Raw genomic sequence first — 18,200 nt, forward strand, 5'->3', positions numbered from 1 at the left:
TAAGATTCAAATCTACTTTTAAAACATAAATATGGGGGAATCCCTGGGTGGCTCAGCGGTTTAGCGCCTGCCTTTGGCCCAGGGTGTGATCCTGGAGTCCCGGGATCGAGTCCCGCATCGGGCTCCCTGCATGGAGCCTGCTTCTCCCTCTGCCTGTGTCTCTGCCTCTCTCTCTCTCTCTCTCTCTCTCATGAATAAATAAATAAAATCTTAAAAAAATAAAAACACTCTAAATTTTTATATATATGGTAGATATATAGTCCTGCAGAGTGTATACAGACCAGGCTTTCTACATAGGTTACCTGTGTGAGTCCTTTATCTGCCATCAAGTGGGGATCTCGGGAAAGTCACTGAATGTTGTCTGTTCCTCATATGTTAAGTGGGAACAATGAAAGAACTCATCTCATAGTATGGTTGGTAAGATTAAAAATGATCAAGTATAAAAAAGTGCTTAGAACAACAGGACCTTAGTAAATCCAATTAGAGTTGGCAATAATTATTATTTTCAAAGGCACTGATTAAAACTACCAGAGTAGGGATCCCTGGGTGGTGCAGCAGTTAGCGTCCTCCTTCAGCCCAGGGCGTGATCCTGGAGACCCGGGATCGAGTCCCACATTGGGCTCCCTGCATGGAGACTGCGTCTCCCTCTGCCTGTGTCTCTGCCTCTCTCTGTGTGTCTCTCATGAATAAATAAATAAAATCTTAAAAAAAAAAAAAAAAAAACTTCCAGAGTAGGGAGGGCACCTGGGTGTCTCAGTTGCTTAAGCATCTGCCTCAAGCTCCGGTCACAATCCCAAGGTCCTGGGATCAAGCCCTCCATCGGGCTCTCTGTTCAGTGGGAAGTCTTCTGTCCCTCTGCCCTGCTTGTGCTCCCACTGTATCTCTTAAATAAATAAATAAAAATCTTTAAAAATATAAAAAATAAAACTTCCAGAGTAGGTATATATAGTTAGTATGAAAATGGGGGAATGAGGATGCAGATGAAAATATAATCAAATAAGTAATGATGGTTTGGGCAACCCCTTCTTCCCAGGACACATACACATTACTGAATTAGGACTTTTTCATGAGCTAGTGGTCATGGTATGCCCTGAACTGATAAGAATAATCAACTCAACTTTCTGAGCCTGAGACTCCCAAACCTGAAAAAGTTAAACTCAAAATAAACACACCAAAGCTCTGGGCATGGACCTAATAATTCCTTAGTAGTTAGCTTATACTGCCTTCCTCCTAGGAGGAGCTCAGTGGCCTAAACTAGTATCTCACTTACACAACATGTCTGTCATGTTGAACAAGCCTGCTGAATAAATTCATGTAATAATTTACCTATTGTGTCTGATTAAATTATTCCTTTTTTATTAATAAATTCACTTTTTATTGGTGTTCAATTTACCAACATACAGAATAACACCCAGTGCTCATCCTGTCAAGTGGCCCCCTCAGTGCCTGTCACCCACTCACCCCCACCCCCCGCCCTCCTCCCCTTCCACCACCCCTAGTTCGTTTCCCAGAGTTAGGAGTCTTTATCTTCTGTCTCCCTTTCTGATACTTCCCACACATTTCTTCTCCCTTCCCTTATATTCCCTTTCACTATTATTTATATTCCCCACATGAATGAGAACATATAATGTTTGTCCTTCTCCGACTGACTTACTTCACTCAGCATAATACCCTCCAGGTCCATCCACGTTGAAGCAAATGGTGGGTATTTGTCATTTCTAATAGCTGAGCAATATTCCATTGTATACATAAACCACATCTTCTTTATCCATTCATCTTTGGTTGGACACCGAGGCTCCTTCCACAGTTTGGCTATTGTGGCCATTGCTGCTATAAACATCGGGGTGCAGGTGTCCCGGCGTTTCATTGCATCTGAATCTTTGGGGTAAATCCCCAACAGTGCAATTGCTGGGTCGTAGGGCAGGTATATTTTTAACTCTTTGAGGAACCTCCACACAGTTTTCCAGAGTGGCTGCACCAGTTCACATTCCCACCAACAGTATAAGAGGGTTCCCTTTTCTCCGCATCCTCTCCAACATTTGTGGTTTCCTGCCTTGTTAATTTTCCCCATTCTCACTGGTGTGAGGTGGTATCTCACTGTGGTTTGGATTCGTATTTCCCTGATGGCAAGTGATGCAGAACATTTTCTCATGTGCATGTTGGCCATGTCTATGTCTTCCTCTGTGAGATTTCTCTTCATGTCTTTTGCCCATTTCATGATTGGATTGTTTGTTTCTTTGCTGTTGAGTTTAATAAGTTCTTTATAGATCTTGGAAACTAGCCCTTTATCTGATAGGTCATTTGCAAATATCTTCTCCTATTATGTAGGTTGTCTTTTCGTTTTGTTGACTGTATCCTTTGCTGTGCAAAAGCTTCTTATCTTGATGAAGTCCCAATAGTTCATTTTTGCTTTTGTTTCTTTTGCCTTCGTGGATGTATCTTGCAAGAAGTTACTGTGCTTGAGTTCAAAAAGGGTGTTGCCTGTGTTCTCCTCTAGGATTTTGATGGAATCTTGTCTCACATTTAGATCTTTCATCCATTTTGAGTTTATCTTTGTGTATGGTGCAAGGGAGTGGTCTAGTTTCATTCTTCTGCATGTGGATGTCCAATTTCCCAGCACCATCTATTGAAGAGACTGTCTTTCTTCCAGTGGATAGTCTTTCCTCCTTTATTGAATATTAGTTGACCATAGAGTTGAGGGTCCACTTCTGGGTTCTCTATTCTGTTCCACTGATCTATGTGTCTGTTTTTGTGCCAGTACCACACTGTCTTGATGACCACAGCTTTGTAGTACAACCTGAAATCTGGCATTGTGATGCCCCCAGATATGGTTTTCTTTTTTAAAATTCCCCTGGTTATTCGGGGTCTTTTCTGATTCCACACAAATCTTAAAATGATTTGTTCCTAGTAGGATTTATCCCCAGAACACAAGGCTGGTTCAACACTCGTAAAACAATCAATGTGATTCATCATATCAGCAAGAGAAAAACCAAGAACCATACGATCCTCTCATTAGATGCAGATAAAGCATTTGACAAAATACAGCATCCATTCCTGATCAAAACTCTTCAGAGTGTAGGGATAGAGGGAACATTCCTCGACATCTTAAAAGCCATCTACGAAAAGCCCACAGCAAATATCATTCTCAATGGGGAAGCACTGGGAGCCTTTCCCCGAAGATCAGGAACAAGACAGGGATGTCCACTCTCACCACTGCTATTCAACATAGTACTGGAAGTCCTAGCCTCAGCAATCAGACAACTAAAAGCAATAAAGGCATTCAAATTGGCAAAAAAGAAGTCAAACTCTCCCTCTTCGCCGATGACATGATACTCTACATAGAAAACCCAAAAGCCTCCACCCCAAGATTGCTAGAACTCATACAGCAATTTGGTAGCATGGCAGGATACAATATCAATGCCCAGAAGTCAGTGGCATTTCTATACACTAACAGTGAGACTGAAGAAAGAGAAATTAAGGAGTCAATCCCATTTACAATTGCACCCAAAAGCATAAGATACCTAGGAATAAACCTAACCAAAGAGGTAAAGGATCTATACCCTAAAAACTACAGAACACTTCTGAAAGAAATTGAGGAAGACACAAAGAGATGGAAAAATATTCCATGCTCATGGATTGGCAGAATTAATATTGTGAAAATTTCAATGTTACCCAGGGCAATTTACACGTTTAATGCAATCCCTATCAAAATACCATGGACTTTCTTCAGAGAGTTAGAACATGTTATTCCTTTTTAAAAGATTTTATGTATTTATTTTAGAAAGAGCGAGAGAGAGTGAGTGGGAAGGGTTAGAAGAAGGATAAAACCTCAAGCAGACTCCACACTGAGCTCGAAGCCTGATACAGGGTCCCATGCTGCGACCCTGAGATCATGGCCTGAGCCTCAACCAAGAATTGGATGCTTAACCGACTGAGACACCCAGGCACTCCTAAGTTATTTTTATAACAACTAATTTCTGCTTAGTTATTAATTACTAATTACGAGTCAATTACTGAAAATGTCCTGAGTTAACAATCTGTCATGTTTACAAACACTTGCTACCCTCCCTCTGCTATCTGATCTCTGTTGATGAAGATACTAGGTGCCAATTTAGTACCTGCCTCCCAGCATCCTTGGACATGAGGGGAGGGAAGAAAACCCACATTAGTGGCTTCTCTTTGAAGTGACCACACTGAAAGCTAACGAAGTGAACATGACACACTTAAGTACTGAGACAAGACTGAACACTGTATGAAAACAAGTGCAGAGCAGAAGTGCACCAGGAGTTCAGATGAGGCCACAGGATGAAGCTTCTGGGTGGCACCTAAAGGACCTCTCCACTCAGTGGGGTTCTGCTGAGGACAGGTAAGGGGTAAAGGCTGCTTTGCGGGTTACCCCTGGCAGAGGCCTGAGTGCTGGCTCTGTAGATCAGCTAGGCAGTTCGGGTCCCAAAGCATTTCTGGAAATAGTAGACCTCAGGGAAACGGCAGGCTCTGGGTTTATTTTCTTTTAATTAGCTGCATAACATTACAAGGAAAAAGTCTCTCCAAGAGAGGGAAGTCAGGATATCTTCACACACTTCTATTTTTGTCTGTTTCCAAAGACCTTGAGTAATGAGATCCAATTCGTATAAAATTGTGGTAGTCTGAATTTATGTATCCTCTGACATCCAGAGGGCTCCAAGAACTTTTTAGATGACACATAATTTTTCCACACTTGTCTTAGCGAGGTGAGCACTGCAAGGCCCCCTTTTTTTTTCTTTTTCCCCTGACATGGAAAATAGGCTCTAGGCATAGGGCAATACCTGAGACAGACTAGAACCAGGCTTCCTGCTTTTGACTCCAGGGCAGGTGTGTGATAGCAAGGAAGGAAGTTTGTAATATCTGAAACCTGAGGGGAGTGGCTGCAGTTACAAATGATAAGCACCATTCACTGAGTATCTAGTAGGTGCCAGCTCTTGCTAAGTTTTCTGTTCATGATCTCAGTCAATGTGACCATACCATGAGCTAATGCTATTTTACACAATAGGCTATGAATCAGAAAGTTTGAGCAACTTGTTTAAGCTACAGTGCTTATAATAAAAATTCGAGCAGGAATTTAAGCCCCAAATTCACCATGCAGTTTCCCTGTGCCATAGTCTGTTTTGGAAATTCTGAAAATACTATTGGACATAAAAATGAAAAAAAAAATGTACTGAAGGTATTTTTCCCTAAAAATAATCCACATAAATTGGGCTGCTTTATAATACTGTTCCCATAATGAGGTTGTGATTAGAAAAATCAACAGGAGTAAATGGCCCCTAACTATTCAAATTCACCTCTTTTTTGGTATTACCAACCTCTTGCTGTTAACATGTTACTTGTTCTAAGGACTACTATTTGAACATACTAAGCTAGCTTTTCTCAATGATTCCTGGCAGTTTCTAAAACCCACTGCTGTAGCTATATGGACTGTGTGTCCTCATTATCCCCTTAATTCCTCTGAATCTATCCATCCTCGGGTTTGGGCTCAAATCTTCCAGAGAAACATCCAGGCTAGCCATAGGATTCTTGCCTTCCCCTCTAGTTGACTAATTTAGAAGGAAGGCAGAAATGGGTAGGGGCGTGGATGAATTAGAGATATCTAGTCCCAAAGCAAGACACCTAGACTGATAAGAGGAAGGCCAAAGCAGTCATGAACAATAATTAGAAACTTCACAGCACAGGTAGATCTTAGAGAGGCTATGGGTGAGCTTTCCTTCTCTCCTTTCCAGGGAGGTAAAGATAAGGGTAGATCCGTAATGGTTGGTATATTCACTGGGGAATGACTCCCAGATTTTGTTCAGGTGATCATGTGTCTGCCAGAGTCGCAAAAGATAAGGCAGTGGAGGATGACAGGAGGCGTACACTGAATAAGCACCCCTTAGGGAGATGGTAGACAGTAAGGTGAGTCAGCAGTGGGTCTAGGCAAGGTGTGAATGTCTGCAGACAAAGGGCTGTTCCCATACACGGACTCGGCTCTGGGTAGGCGGAAGGGGTGCCTGGTGGTCTCTTCTACTGGCCAGGTAGCAAAGGTTCTTCCGTGGGCCACTTGGCAAGTAAGAACTGACTTGACAGGTCTTCAAAATGCTTGATCTCTCTGTCACTCCCATGATCCAAGGGAGCCATGACTATCTGAGAGGAAGGCCTCATTCATGCTACTCTGGGATCCACTGGAATTTGTTTTCTAGGCTACCCGTTGTCATAATACAGAGCAGTCTGGGCTGAAGGGTTGGCCATAAATATGATGGCCAGAAGGATGCTGTTCCTTGACTGTCTGGAGAAGTTCCTAATGAATAATTGCTCACATCTGTTTCATCCCACATTCAGGCCTGGGCAAGTGGAAAAGGATTATGCATGGGACCTCCTCTAACTCTATAGTTTTATATACAGATGGGAAAGCTGAGGCAGAGGGGGGGTAGTCCAGGGTCACGCCGGGATGGGCAGAAGGATTGAGAATAGGAGCTAGGTCTCTGACTCCTACTACCATGCTTTTTGATATTCTAGACTATTTCTTGCTGAAAGAATCTACTTCCTACTCTCCCTCCATCCCTCACACCTCTGATAGGCACAGGCATCCGAGTCAGCTTTTAAAACCATGAATCCAATCAGGACACACCTATTCAAACTCACAATGGCTTCCCAATTCCTTAGCATGGGCTCCACGCTCCCACTAGTCTGCCCCTGCCCACCTTCCTGCCTCACTGTACTCTAGCCAGACCAGCTATATTGCTGTTCTGGGCATATGCCAAGTTTTCCCACCTTAGGAGTCTGAACTTGCTATTCCTTCTGCAAAGAATGCCATTCCTGCCATTCTTGATAAAGGCACCTACTTATTCCTTTCCAAGCCACATCACCTCCTCCAGGAAGCCTGCTCTAACCAGCCATACCCAATTAGCCCCCAGTCTCTATCCTACCACTCTGCTTTATTTTCATCATAGTATTTATCAGGAAATGACATTTCCTTATTATCTGTCTCTCCCTCTGTTCCATTCACTGCAAATGCCAAAACCTGCCTGGCACATAGTAGGTTCTTAACTATAGATGAATTACTATGGTGAAGGATGACTACCATGTTGCTCCTAGGGAACCATACACCTTTTTTGGATCCATAATGGAATTTTTTTAAAAGATTTTATTTATTTATTCATGAGAGACACAGAGAGAGAGATGCAGAGACACAGGCAGAGGGAGAAGTAGGCTCCATGCAGGGAGCCCGACGTGGGTCCTGATCCTGGGTCTCCAGGATCACGCCCTGGGCTGAAGGCGGCACTAAACTGCTGAGCCACCAGGGCTGCCCTCCATAATGGAATTTGATCAAAGCACCCTGGCACTAGGTAGCCTCAGGAAAACACTTCACTTCCAGTGAAGAATACCAGAAACAAGGCTTTCCAGATTCCCTAAGAACTTAATGTACAGTTGGTTTATTACAGCATCCCAAAATATATTCTTTGGACTTGAAGGTGTCACATTCCATACTAAGACCACACAGATAACAACCAGAAAAGCCTCACCCTGAGCCAAACCACTTGACTTTATAATGCACTCAAGGACCTGAATGATTGTCGATCTTCTTCCTTCTCCTGCTTTTTCTGTGTTTTAGTTTCTCAAACTGCTGCAGCCTCCCCCTCAAAGTCCCCTGCTAGGAGGCAGACTCAACCCATCAATCACTTGGCCAAACTAACAGATGCAGCTGCTGATTGCAGAGTGAGAACCAGGGCAGGACCACCCCAGAACTGAATCCTGTTTTCTGGGGCATCTCAGAGGGAATCAATTGCTCGCTGAGGCATGAACAATGAACCAGCCTAGCCATTCCAACAGCTTCTTCCCTGTGTCTCAATCAAGTCGCTGATCTGTTGAATTGGATACGCTGACTGCAATTGCTAAATTGAAGAAATCAGAAGCAACTTGGCAGCACTTTCCCGAGCCATGAAATCCTCATGCTCAATGCCCTCACATTCTTGGTTCCACCCCAGGTGCCTCCACATCCTCCAGTGGCCTCCCACATGTAACTGAAATCCTTCCCTCCTCTACAGTGTCTGTGCTTTTCATCCCTTGCCCACCATCTACCTGACACCCCTCAGCACTTACCTGGATGACTACAGGAGCATCCTTTTTACACTCCAGCCTCTGGACTGGTCCACCTTGCACAACCAGCTAGATTATCCTTTCTAAAACCAAGGTTCCACCAGGCTCTTGTCAGCTCAGTACAGTGGGTTCCCTACATCCCTCTCACCTTCGTATGCAAAGTCCATGAGAACCTGTCCAGCTTCTAATCACCCCTCAAGTCATCTCTATAAAGTCTTCTTTGATTCCTCTAGTTGTACAAGTGCTTCCCCTTATAAATTTTCATAAATGCCAGTGCACTTCTTTTGTATTTCAATCCTCTGTACTTTTTTAAAAGGTATTTTATTTATTTATTTGAGAGATACAGAGACAGTGAGCATGAGTGGGAGGGGCAGAGGAAGAGAGAATCTCAAGCAGACTCCATGCTGAGCACAGAGCCTGCTGCAGGGCTCAACCCCACAAATCATGAGATTAGGACCTGAGCCAAAACCAAGAGTCAGAGGCTTAACCGACTGTGCCACCCAGGCAGCCTAGTCCTCCGTACTTTCTACCTTGTCAGTGCCCATGGCTTACCTCTTGCACCTCATTGTTCATCTCTGTGTTCTCTACACAGCTTTGCGCCCTGCATTTTCTAAATACATGCTATCAACACACACTCATGTTAAGAGAATAGGTTTATTATTTTAAAGATCTTAAATGATCACTCCAGGTTAATAGAAATAGCTGTATCATTGGCAGGGGAAAGATGCCATTACCTCTTTTGTCTTTTATACATCACCAAAGTTTTTCTGAAAGGTCTTTCGCATTTGTAATATACATTCTTTTCATAGTGATTTTAGCTTTATTAAGTGTTATGGCATTTTATCTGCATACTAAGTCTTCCAAAATGTGTGTAAAAGTACACTGAATAATTGTAAATAAGATTTCTTGAGGAAGAAATATATACTGAGTGCTGTTTTTTGTGCTAGATATTGTGCTGGGTACCAGGGGCCCAATGCTTGGCAGGGCTTGCAAGCTTATGACAGACAGCAATTTCCATTTCATGTGGTAAATACTTTGATGGCAGTGGGCATATGTTTCTACAGGGGCATAGAGAAGGGACCCCCCAACCCCTTCAGAAGTGAAAGCTAGGGACAGTCTTGAAAGGCAAGTTGGGGTTTTAGGTTGGCAGGGCAGAAAAAAAAAAACCCACAGCTTAGGTTCAGAGGTGAGAGAGAACTTAGCTTATTAGAACAACTGCAATTAATTCATTATTGCGAGAGAATCCAGGGTGTGATGGAAATGGAGAGTGACTGCCATTATTTTTAGGGCAGTTATTAATACTCTCAAATTTGCAATGTGGAAACTCAGACTCAAAGAAGGGAAGTCACTTATAAAGATCTAATGCACACCCGAAATCCTTTTGGGAAGACCCCTGTGGAATCTACAGTTCTAATCACAGTCAAACCAAGCTCACACTGACACAACTTTTTTTTATTATGTCTCACTTTACATCAGAGGGTTCTTGAATCTTCAGATTTCCACACTTATTCTTCCCTAAGAGAGTTATCAAAGGACATCAAAAGAATTTTGAAAGACTGAGAGGGGATTTATATATATCGGTTTGACTTTGGTCATTAGTTAAACACTTCTTTAAAATGCTTTTAGTGGGTAGCTACGGTTCAATAAATGTGTATCAATGAAATGCTCCTAACCTTTTCACCATTTCTCATTGGCCCCAGCTAGAAAGAAAACACGATAATGCAAAAAAAAAAAATTTTTTTTTCATATGGTGCTTCATACTGTACAAATAACACAATAATAATAAAGATAGGTGACATTTACTAGAATGGGCAGTGATTTGCAATTAACCACACTACAACCCCAAGAGATGGGTTCTTTATTTTTTTTTAATTTTTTAAAATTTATTTATGATAGTCACACAGAGAGAGAGAGAGAGAGAGAGAGAGGCAGAGACACAGGCAGAGGGAGAAGCAGGCTCCATGCACCAGGAGCCCGACGTGGGACTCGATCCCGGGTCTCCAGGATTGTGCCCTGGGCCAAAGGCAGGCGCTAAACTGCTGCGCCACCCAGGGATCCCGAGATGGGTTCTTTATCACCCTTCTTTATCCTCAGAGGCATAGAGGAGTAAAATTACTCACTTAAGGTTACAGGGTATGCACAGAAGGTGCTGACATCAGCAATCTGCACCTTATCACTTTGCCAGATCTTCTGTGTGGACTAAGCATTTGCCTATCTTTTTTTTTTTTTTTTTTTTTTCCTGATCTTACGAACTCTGTCAAGGCAGAGGAAATACAATACTTCACTTCTGGTATATTTTGGAAATATTATAAATACTTCATTTTTTATATATTTTGGAAATTGAGGTTTTGACACACACTGCTGCTTGCCCACGGCCACTCATCCCATTTCCTGGCCTCCATGACCCCCTCAGCAGCCTCATCTATCCTGTCTGTTAGTATATGAGGAGACATTTCAGCTTTTTATCTAGTTGTAAGAAGAAAAGCCTTCCCATAGGTAGGTACCCAAGGATGGTAGAAGCAGGAACCCCTTGGAATTCTCTTTATTGACAATGATGACAATAGAATTAATGTCTTACATGCAGGTAGCACTTTTAAATATTTTCAGTGCATTTCTATATGTGTTAACATGTCTGTTCCTCACAATGTCCTTGGGGGGGGGGTGACCAGAAAATGGGACTCTTTAACCCATTGGCTATGTGAGGAAACTGGAACAGAGGTTCCATAACTTGATGAATGAGCTTATTTTTTAAATGAGGGAAGACAGTAAACTAATAAAAAGTGATATTTTATGAAAGAATTGTGGAAACTGTCATGGAGAAAATTAAGGCATGGCAAGAGGGGTAAGGAAAGCCAAGAGAGGTTGAGGGAAGGGGTTGTTACTTTATACAGTGTGTCCACAGACTTCTCTAACACGTGCGCAGGGAACTAAAGAGAACAAGGAAATGAGCCCTGAGATGTTCTGGGGGACAGGTTTCCAACTAGAAGAAACTGTGAATGCAAAGGCCCTGCTTGATGTGTCTGAGAAGCAGCCAAGAAGCCAGTGTGGTTACAGCAGAGTGAGAGCAGAAGCAAAGGTAGCAGAGGCACACCATGGAGGATTTCAACTTTTAAAAAAGACAAAGGGGGAGCAAAAGAGTGACAGAGCTGTTTCACATTGTAACTCAAGTCTGGTTGCATTAGTAAGGGGGGGAGCAGGCAAGGGCAGAAACAAAAAGATCAGTGAAGAGGCTATTGCACTAATACAGGCAAAATACAACGGTGGCTTGGACCCGGAGATAGGGAGAAGCAGCCAGATGCTGGATTTGTTTCAATACTACTTGCTGATATGCAGTATGTGACAAAGTGGTGGTATCTAAGAGAGATGTGACAAAGTGGGGATATCCAAGAGAGGATGTCATAGACACTGGAGTTCAGAGGAAATGTCCGAATGTATGAATTTGGGAACCTTCAGCATATGGAAGTATTTAAATCCACAGGTATGGGTGAGGCCTACTATGAAATGAGTTCAAGGACAGTCAGGCTCCTCTGGTGTTTAGTGTTACTGAGGAGACTCAGTAAAGGGGCTGGAGAAGGAGATCAGAGAACAGAAGTATCTGCCATCCTGAAATCCAAGTGGAGGGAGTATTTCAAGGAAGAGAGCGTGACAAATCATGCCAGGGCTGCTGGGAGGCCAAGAAGAGATGGACTGAAAATGGACTGCTGAATTTAACAACATGGAAGTTATCAGTGACTTTGACTAGAGCTTTTTATGGAGTAGCAGGAACGGAAATCTGGCCGATCCGAGTGGATTCACAAGTCAATGTGAGGACAGAATTGACAGCAGTGAGTGAGTACAGACTACTCTTCAGAAGGGCTATCAATGGAGGGGAGAAGAGAAATGATTTATAAGCTGGAGGGGTATGAAAAGTTTAATTTCTTGTTTTTAGGGTGAGAGTTGTCTTAAAAGATTTGTATCCCAGTGAGATGCTATAGTGGAGAAAGCAAAGTTGATGAACTTTTGATATATGTTCTCTCCTTAAGCCTCAAGATGCCCAATGAAGTGGCCATAATCCTACTTTATAAGTGAGGACTGTAAGTGAATTTAGAGATTACATAGTAAATGGTACAGTTGGGGTTCAAACCCAGGTCTGTTGGATCTCAACATAAGCATTTTTCCCACTGTTCTGTGTGGGACATGGAACATGGCACACTGGCTTATTTAGATTCAAAAAGCAATAAGTATTGGGTCAGTATATAGGAATGACCTAAGAGTTTGAGGGTACCCAGGATCAACGGGCCCAGAATGCTTTGGGACTCTGGAGAGCTACCCAGGCTCGAAATTCTACCATAACGAGACTATAATGTATGTGATGCCAAATGGGTAGACAGCCACCCCTGGGAGGATGGTTACAAATATAACATATTTCATGTGGGCCTGGGGCCTCAAGACTGAAATCCTCCATGCAGTCTGGCAGCCAGGTTGTCCCAGGTGAGCCCAAAGCAGATGGTTTCACCGAAATCCCCTGCCGAGGAAGTGCAGACTGAGTGGTCCACATCTCTGAAATCGAAATCTTACCAGCAGAAAAGAGCTCCTTCTGTGATGGATGGGATGACTGAGCACATGTAGATGCTGCAGGGGAGGAAATGCAACCAGAAAAGTTGCAGATATGGGTGTCTGAAAATTTTATGCTTCTGTGTTATTCCAACGCAAGTCTTGATTGAACTTAGCAATGCAGATACAGTGAGCCAAAAGTATTTATATTTTATTTGTAATAGTTGGTCCCTTCATCTCCCTTCACAGGGAGCTTTATGAATTGGTAGGTGGATGAGGAATGCTAAATGTGACACTGGAAGAGACTCTGCAATTAATCAACTTGTTCTTATCTTGGTAAAAGTTGTGGTTTGGACACTGGAAAAATCTAGCAGCCACTCATCTCTGATTGACAGTCCTCTTTCATTTTCTGTGAAAGAATTTTGATTTATTCTTTTTGGTGAAGTTGATAGGAGGTAGTGGGTCTGTGACTCTTTGATTCATGGTTAAAGCTAAAATTTTTCTTGATTGCAAGAAATTTATCATTATTGATTCTGGAATGATGAAAACATGAGGCAATCTGATATAAAAGCATAAAAGTGAAAACAAAAAGGTTTGAAAAAGGAAAAATCTTTTGCAGTAGGGAACTCAAGAGTGAAATATTTCACCCTCCAAAAGCTCAAATCCCCCTCCTCCAAAGACACTACTTCCAACCTCACTCCCCTCCGCCATGGCAAGGCCCTCAGCTTACCTATACTCATCACAGAAAACCCCAGATGCTTTCCTCAGCTTACCAATCACAAGCCCCTGATGAATTAACTTCAGTCCTCGGACATATGAATGCAATTTCCACACGCTGACTTAAATAGAAATGAGCTGGTTGATTCTTTGGATTCAGAGAACATAGAAGTGTTTTTATTTTAAGATTGGGAAATGTGGGGGGCACCTGAGTGGCTCAGTCAGTTAAGTGTCAGGCTCTTGATTTCAGCTCAGGTCATGGTCTCAGGGTCATAAGATCAAGCCCGGCAGCGGGCTCTGGGCTTAGTGGGGAGTCCCTGAAATTCTTTCCCTCTGCCCCTCTCCTCACTCATGTGCTCTTTCTCTCTCTCTCTCTCTCTCTCTCTCTCTCTCCACCCCCCCAATCTCTCTGTCAAATGATAAATAAATAAATCTTAAAAAAAAAAAAAAAGCCTGGGAAATTTTTCTTTGCTCTCATGTGCTACATTCAGTGTTTGTGAAGTTGGTGAGGGTGCTCGGCCTTCTGTTCGTGTCACTGTACCCCCACTGCCTGCAGTGTGTCTTCTTTCATTGCTATATAGTATTCCAGAGAATCAGTACATTATGATTTATTCTTCAGTCTTTTTGATGGCTATCTGGGTTATCTCCAGTTAAAGCTAGGATGGTACTGTTTTGAATATGGCACTTCTGGGTCTTGGTGCTCTGTGTGCTCTCCTCTGGAACATACACAGTGAGAGATGTTCTCAGACACAGGCATACACAGCATTAGGACCAGGCACCAGAATTTTCCAAAAATGCATAACCCCCTTGTAGGGAATGAAGCTGGCTGCTCCATGTCCTTGCCAACATTTGGTATTGCCATCCTTTTTCATGTTAACCATGCAGATAAGGGTGCAGTCGTATTTCATTATGATTTATTTGATTTACCAATATTTTTATTCTTTATTGAGGTATACTTGACATTCCACAAAAAATCACCAATTTTAAGTGTTCAATAAGTTTGGATGAATGCATATACTTGTGTGACTACCACCCTATCACACACACATGTACACACACATACATGGTTCCAGTGGGGTTCTTTTCTTGGGGTTATGTATGATTTTATAAACCTGATAGACTCATGATCTTTTTAAAAGATTTTATTTTTTATTTGAGAGAGAGAGAACAAGCAAGGGGAGGGGCAGACAGAGAGAGACAAGCAGATTCCCTGTTGAGTGGGGAACCTGATGCAGGGGTCAATCCCAGAACCCTGAAATCATGACCTGAGCTAAACTCAGACATTTAACCAACTGAGCCACGTGGGTGTTCCAACCCATCATCTTTTCTGAAGGCCTGATAGACTATTATAACCATCCCATAATCAGGGGATACTGATACTATAAAGTTCCTTCATCCCCCCAAATAGTTTTGTGTATCCTTTTGTGGTCAAACCCATCCCTCACCCCCAAATCCTGACAACCACTCCTCTGTCTGCTGTCCCTATAATCCTATCTTTTCCAGAGTGCCCTATAAATGGAATCATACAATACATATCTTTTTAAAGACAAGCTTCTTTCACTCAGCCTAAAGGCCTTTGAGATCCACTTACATTCCTACATACATTCCCCATGCTGTACTTTACAACCAGAGACTTATTCATTTTATAACTGGAAGTTAATACCTCTCAATCCCCTTTACCTATTTCATCCATATTCCACCAACCCCCTCCTCTCTGGTAACCACCACTTTGTTCTCTGTACCTATGAGTCCATTTCTGTTTTGTTTAGTTTGTTTGTTTGTTTTGTTTTTGAAATTCCACATATAAGTGAGATCATATGGTACTTGTCTTTCTGTGTCTAGCTTATTTCACTTGCATTGTTCTCTGTAGGTCCATCCATGTTTTCATAAATGACAGGATTTCATTCTATGTATGGCTGATTAATATTCCATCGTGCATGTGTGTGTGAGCATGGGTGCGAGCACCACATCCTTATCCATTCATTACTGCTGGACACTTAGGCAGCTTCTATATCCTGGCTATTGTAAATAATATTGCAATGAACATAGGGGTGCATACTTTTCTTTGAATTGCTGTTTTTTGTTTTTCTCAGGTGAATACCCAGAAGTGGAACTGCTGCATCATACAGTGGTTCTATTTTTAATTTTCTGAGGAACTTTCATCCTGATTTCTGCTTCATTCCTGTCAAGAGTGCACAGAGATTCCTTTTCTCCAGAGCCCTACCAATACTTGGTATTGCTGTCTTTTTTATAATAGCCAATCCGACTGGTGTGAGTTGATATCTCATGGATTCACATTAAAAATTTTATTTTTTATGAGGTCCAATTCATTTTTTTCTTTTCACAGGTTGTGCTTTTGGTGTCCTATCTAAGAACTCTTTGCTCAACTGAAGGTCATGAAGGTCTTTGCCTAATATCAAGTCCACAAGTTCTGATTTACTCCCTGTGGTTCCAAAATCAGCTTAGTTTACAAAGCCTTTGCAGTGATATTCGCATCTGTCCTGGGAGGTGTGCAATCTACTGGTCAGTCTGCAACCTGGGAGGTTGTCACACCATGAATCAGTTCTCAAAGCCTTTATTATGCTGTTTAGAATCAGTTGCATGTATGTGCAACCTGGGAGTAAGCCCAGAAGTTCATACAACTTTATGTTGTTGCTTTTCCAAGGCCCTTCTCTGTGTGAACTCAGCACCTCCCTTCCTAGCATTCTGGCTAGAAAGTGGAGCCTTAGCTTCCACGCTCTACTGTACACTTTCCACAGCTGGTTCAGCAAGGCAGGACAGAGAAGATACACAGAGAGGGAGAATGCAACCAGCTGGGTGTAGAGGAAACAGGAAAAATAACAAGGTTCCTCCCAGGGTCCTGGCACAAAGGCATAGGCACCATGATGCTGGTGCTATCACAGCTCCTCTCTGCAGGGCACGGTATGGGTGCTGGGACAGAAGACAATGGAAAATACACAAACAGAAAGAGTGGGGGATGCCTCCACTCTCTCTGTCTTGTAGGGGCCTGCTTCCCATCCCATGGACCAAGACAAAAGAATGTTCTTTTTAAAGTCTCAAGAGGTCTCAAGTTATGCACCTCGTGTGCACTCCGGGGGCTTGGGGCTATCTCTGAGTCTGGGCCTGGGAGACATCAGAAAATAAAAATGACAAGTCACTATCAGGTCAGTGGTACTTTGAGCTTGCCAATCCACCTGCTTGTGTTTCCTTCTCTGAGTTCACAGACAGCTGCTCCATGCACATTGTTCTGTTGCATTCTGTGAGTGTATAGTCCTTACTTAGGACTAGAACCTCTCCTACTGTGAATTTAACTTGCATTTATCTGATGACAGATAATCTTCCTGTAAGTTTGTTGGTCATTTGAATCTACTCCTTTGTAAGGTGCTTATTTGAGTCTTTGCCTATTTTTCTATCAGGCCACCTATATTTGTCTTCCTGGTATCTTGTTTATTCTTCATATGTTTTGGAGGTATCCTTTTATGTATATGTGTATGCATATGTGTGTGCATGTATATATACATATATGTACATATATGTAACTATGTTTTCCCAATCTGTGGCTTGTCTTAATGGTGTCTTTGCATGAACTCACTTCATGTATTTTTATTTTTTAAGTAGGCTCCATGTCCAGCATGGAGCTCAATACAGAGCTTGAACTCACAACCCTGCGTTTAAGACTGAGCTGATATCAAGAGCCAGACACCTAACCAACTGAGCTACCCAGGTGCCCCTGAGTTTATTTTTAATATAGTCGTAATTGTCAGTCTTTTCCTTTGTGATGAATGTTCTTTATATCCTGTTTAAAAACTCTCTGCCTCTCCAAGGTCATAAAAATATCTTTCATATTCTTTATTAAAAGCCGTATTATTTTTAATTAGCAATAATTATGTGTTGGATAAACTTCATTGGCTACAATACTGCCACTGCACCAAGATGCAGAAGCCATATTATTTTTTGTTTTGGCGTTGACATTTACAATGTACCTGGAGTTGATATTTGTTCATAGTATAAGAGAGGGGTCCAGATTTAAACAACTGACACCTTTGGAAAGGCCATCTTTCCTTCATCGCATTGTCGTTTCACTGTTGCCATAAATGAACTAATCATACATGTCTTGTGGACCTGTTTTTATACCTCCTGTTCTGTGTCATATGCTTTGTTTTATACTTTCCCTGAAGATTGAGCCAAACCATACACAAGATACTCCCAGATCCACTGGGGCTACATCCCAATTCCTTCCTTTCCATAGTAGAGCTCTACTATCCCTTCCATGGATACTTAAAAATACCTTGTCTTCATGACTTGGGAAACGTAGATTAATTCTCCCCTAGGCAATAAGCATCCTTTCCATGTAGATGGCACTTAAATCCACCAGAATAGTATGGCTTTCCACATCAGGCCTTCCTTGGAGAGTTGCTCATTCTGTCATCTGGTTTCTAACACATGGATCCCTGGACTGGGGGAAATCCATTCTCAGGGGCCACTGGCCAGCAGCAGATAATGGGATATGAGTCCTACACCCTCTGATGGATATTAATGGGCTGGGAGTTGGGCTTCTCACCCTGCTTTCATCTTAGCCCATCTGAAAACAACTCAGCAAGGCTCCTTGGATAGTGGATAGTCTTCCCATTTATCAGAGGCTTTATCAGTTGGCCCAGAGATACCTGGAATATACAATTCTGGAGAGAAGGGGAGACCCATTTACTTCTTCTCAGGAGGACTTGACTCTCCCACCCATCTCAGGAAAGTTGTCCAGATCCATGAAAACAACAGTCTGGATTCCCCAAGCCTATGTCTGTGGTCTCGCACTTTGGGACAACTTGTTCAGCTTTTAGAACTCATCA

General features: G+C 42.4%; 1 protein-coding gene and 1 pseudogene across 13 annotated transcripts in view; both read right to left on the reverse strand.

The window, feature by feature from the left end:
• Window positions 1–18,200, reverse strand: part of CALN1 (calneuron 1) — a 526,620-nt gene that overhangs the window by 130,435 nt on the left and 377,985 nt on the right. The window lies entirely within an intron of this gene.
• LOC144319868 (U4 spliceosomal RNA) lies at window positions 17,171–17,291 on the reverse strand (annotated as a pseudogene).

This window comes from Canis aureus, chromosome 8 (assembly GCF_053574225.1).
Source record: "Canis aureus isolate CA01 chromosome 8, VMU_Caureus_v.1.0, whole genome shotgun sequence".
Taxonomy (NCBI): domain Eukaryota; kingdom Metazoa; phylum Chordata; class Mammalia; order Carnivora; family Canidae; genus Canis; species Canis aureus.